We start from the raw sequence: 4,776 nt of genomic DNA on the forward strand, positions 1-4,776 counted from the left end.
CAAACTAAGACTGAGAATCTGGAAATATTGCTGTGAAGCAGAGGAAACTTGACTGAGTGAAAACTGGAGCTGCGCCAGGTATGGAGAAGGAGTGCATGGTGAAGTATATGTTATGAGCACACAATGGGATCAGCAGTTGGGGAAGCAAGGGAGCAGATGACCAAGAGCTTTTCAAGGGCTTGGGGGAAAACATGTCAAAAGAATTGGAGGGAAGAACAAAGGATCAGGTATAGGTCTGCTCAGACAAAGCCTGGGTACCTGGGGGTGTCTAACCCTCAGTGAGCTCAGACACTAGCAGACAGGGAGTTATCTGTGAAACAGGTCTGTAGCTCTTGTTCACATGGCATTCCAAAATATAGCTCAACTCTTTTTGTTCATGACTCAATTACAACTTTTTCACTATGCTTCTACAATGCAAATCATGATGTAGCCAAGAAACCAAGATTGGGGGGCACATCATGGCCTCTCAACAACTACAAGGAACTTACCCTCAGAATGGAGATTTGGAGTGGTGTAATCTCAAGCCAGTTCCAGCCCTGACATTCCAGAGAAGGGCCAAGTCAGCACAAAGCCATACCTCAAGCCATCCTTAACAAAATTATCCACAGAGTAATACACCAAGCCCCAAGCCAGACATAGTGATAAAGAGGCTTAGCCCATTACATTTCACCTTTCTGTTCATCCACATATTCCCTGCCCTCCAACGGTTCTCCACAGGCCAGGCACATCAAGTCTTCCAGCCCCAACAAGCTCCCTCCAGCATGGCAGCTAAGAGTGTTTGCTTTGGAGCTAAAATGGCTGCGTTGGGATCCTGGCTTATGAGTATGTCTTTAGGCAAGTTATCTACATCTTGTACCTCAGTTTGCTCATCTGTAGAATGAAAATAATAATATTTATCTGAGGAATTATTTTAAAGAGTGTATGTAACAAAGTGAAGAAACCCAGCAGATACTATCTCAACAAAGTGATTAAAGTTAACATCACCAATAATGAGCCATCATGGGCTCCTAGCATGATGCACCAACAAGAACACAACATCACTTCTGTGGTATTACTGCCCCAAATACACCCTGGATTAAATCATGAAGACACATCAGACAAACCCAAATTGAGAGATACTCTACAAAGTAACTGGCACATACTCTTCAAAAATGACAAGGTTATGAAATATAAGGAAAGGCTGAGGGACTATTCTAGATTGAAAAAAAGACTGGCAGAGACAACTAAGTTCAGTACATGATCCAGGATTATATCCTGGCCCAGAAAGGAAGGAAGGTAAAGGAAAGAATTTTTTGTTCTGTTTTGTTTTTGCTATAAAAGATGCTATTGGTACAATCAGTGAAACTTGGTCTGTGCGGATTCCATGGTAGTACAGCCTTAGTGTTAAGTTTCTAATTTTGATGAGTACACTGGCTATGTAGGAGAGTGTCTTAATAAGAGCCTTAGTAAGAAGACTAATTATAGCTATTAAATTAAGCAATTAGTCTGCTCCACACAGTCTATTATATATAATTGTGTTGCTTATCTGTTTAGCAGACAGATGTTTGATCCTTCAGGGTGTTACACGTTTGTAACAATCCTAAGATCTAATATATTGGCATACAAATGTGTTTACCCAGCAGACACTGAATTTGATGTGGATTTGCCAGCACTAGGCCAAGGACAGGAATGCAAAGACCCAAGGGGTGTGTCTGTTCTAGTCGGAGAGACTGAAAATCACCTTAAAGGGAAGAGCAAGGGGTGCCTGGGTGGCTCAGTCAGTTAAGTGTCTGCCTTCTGCTCGGGTCATGATCCTGGGGTCCTGGGATCAAACCCCACGTCGACCTTCCCGCTAGCGGGGAGCATGCTTCTCCCTCTCCCTCTGCTCCCCTGCTCCTGCTCTCTCACTCGCTCTCTCTATCTCAAATACATTAATAAAATCTTTTACAAAAGGGGAGGCGGGGGAAGTGCAAGAGGATGCAGGGTACTGATTGGTGAGACAAGAAGAATAATAGGAATTCAAAGGAGGGAAAGGAATCTGTATAGAATAAAGACAGAAATGAAAGGAAGACATAGCAAGATCAAAAAAGCCTTGTTTAAAATTACGTTTTATGTGTTTTCTGTGAGGTGAGTTTGGGCTTGCCTGTAAAGGTGAAAAGACAAAAAGTGGCATGTGTTCAAGGATAGTCCCTGTAGCCTCTGGAAATTCATGGCTAAAGAAGTCATATCCATACATCACATTACCACGCAACCATTAAAAAGAGTTGATCTTCTCCCTGTAAGTCACAGTTGTGGTAATTTGGAGGAGGTTGTGACTGGGAGGGAGCAAGTGAGGCAGGCTGGGAGCTGGGATGTGTTCTATGTCACGAGGAGTTGGTGGTGACACAGGTGTGAACATCTGCAAAAAATCAAGCCCCACACTTAAGATTGCACTTTACCATATGTAAGTTATAGCACAATTTTTTAAAAGCTTTAAAAAATTATTCTCTTTATATATTGATTAGGAATTATCCAGGGTATACTGGTAAATGAAAAATGTATATACAACAATGTATATAGAATGCAATCGTGAAGGGGGAGGGGTTTCAATAAAGGAAACGTATACACTTTGATCCTCATCTTTCCTCAAACTTCATTAGAAGGGAGTAGGAGAAATGAGGGAGGCACCGTCACCAGGAGAGAAGAGAAGGGATGGCTATGGGCCTGGTGAAAGGACCACATGTGGGAAAGGTAGTCAAGGGAAGGGAAAATATTAAAGCAAGGGAAAATCTAAAGCATGGAGAAAGTAAAGGTGCTTCCATTGTTACTTTAACACCTGAGATTACGTGTGTTGCGTGGGTTTAAATCATTTCAAGCTAACAGTTCTGAGGGATGAGAACTAGGCATATGCATGATCTTGGACGGTGTGTCAGGAAGTCTAGATTGGAAGTGGCTTTAAAATTGTGTTTTTCTCAACAAACTAAAGTCCCATGTCAGATTCTATAGCTCCATTTTGTAATAGATTTAAAACTCAACCAAGCACTCATGTATTAAAATTGGGTAGGCACTTACCTACACACCTACACAGACACACATGGCCAGGAGGGCTCAGGAAACCTGTTGTGCAGAGGTTCACCATGTGAAACCGCTGTTTGATTTTTGAAAAGACCCCCCCCACACACACACACACAACCCACTCCTACCCCCACCCCAGTCCACCCCCATCTTCTGGTTGTATACTGCCACCTAGTGTCCCTTCAACAAACTGACACCAAACACATTCTCAGAAATGTGAATTCAGAAATAATGGAATATATAAGGTGAAGAATGAGGCATTTTATTATGATTGAAAATATATTAGAAACTAATCTATACAGGGGCACCTGGGTGGCTCAATTGGTTAAGTGACTGACTCTTAATTTCAGCTCAGGTCATGATCTCTGTATCCTGAGATGGTGGGCCGTGTAGGGCTCCATGCTGGGTGTGGAGCCTGCTTGGGATTCTCTCTCTCTCTCCCTTTGCCCCTCACACACACACACACGCGTGTGCTCTCTTGTTCTCTCTCTCTCTTTCTCTTTCTCTCTCAAAAAAAGAAAACTAGTCTATATATATATATATGCATGGATGCTTGTGTAAATATAAAATACCTCTGGGGAATATAAACAAGCTGTTACCAGGAAGGGGAACTGGGTAGCTGGGAAAACCATCACTGTATACAATTTTATACCTTTTAAATTTGAGCCATAATTATGTATTGTTAATTGAAAAAATAAGCAAAGTTTAAAAAGAAAAAATCTATTAAATTTTGTTGGTATGTTAACCAGGGGCCCATCTTTCCTTCATTCATTGATTTATGTACTTAACAAATACTTAGTGAATGCTTACTATGTGCTGGGCACTGTCTGAAGGAACAAAGGCGAAGGAAACAGACACATTCCTGCACTCCTAGAGTATATAGACTCTACTGAGAGGATGGCCTGGAACAGCACATGTTGACAGTTAACAGAACCCAGTGAATCTGGGTCCTAGGATGAAGGACCATGAGGAGCAGGCGTCCCAGGCTTGCGTCACTGAGATGGCAAATAATCATCTTCTATTTGCTTTAGATCTATGGTGGGGTCTCCTGCTTATTAATATACAAGGGTGGGGGCAGAGCAAGATGGCGGAGGAGTAGGAGACCTGGATTTCATGTCCTCTCAGGAATTCAGCTGGATAGGGATCAAACCATTCTGAACACCTACAAACTCAACAGGAGATCGAAGAAAAGAAGAGCAACAACTGTCTCATCAGAAAAGCTACCACTTTCTGGAAGGTAGGACCTGCGGAGAAGTGAATCCGAGGCGATATTCGGGAGGATAGATGGCGGGGGAGGGGCCTCCGTCGGCCGCTTCTGGCAAGTGATAGAACCACGGAGCACAAAATCGGAACTTTTAAAAGTCTGCTCCGCTGAGGGACGTCACTCTGGTGGCTAAGCGGGGGGTGGAACCCTCCGGGACAGTGTGGTCTCAGGACCCTTGGGGTCACAGAAAGACCAGGGGTGCATGAGTGTGGCAGAGCTCCCAGGCAACGAAGCAGGGAAGCCGGCTGCAGAGGCGGAGCCCAGGCGCAGGCTCTCAGCTCGGGGTTGCCATAAACCGTGATCCGCGGCACAGTCGGGCCACTGTTCCTCCAGCAGGGACTCAACAAGTGGCAGATCCGGGGAGACTCCCCTTCCTCCCCCGGGAGGAGCCGCGCGGGAGTGCACCGCAGGGATCTGCTGGGTTTGGAGACTCCACATGAGTCGGGTGCCAGAGATAGAAACGCACGGTCACAGGCCGG

The sequence above is a fragment of the Leptonychotes weddellii genome, chromosome 10 (genome assembly GCF_054177405.1).
Source record: "Leptonychotes weddellii isolate Sample4059 chromosome 10, ASM5417740v2, whole genome shotgun sequence".
Lineage (NCBI taxonomy): Eukaryota > Metazoa > Chordata > Mammalia > Carnivora > Phocidae > Leptonychotes > Leptonychotes weddellii.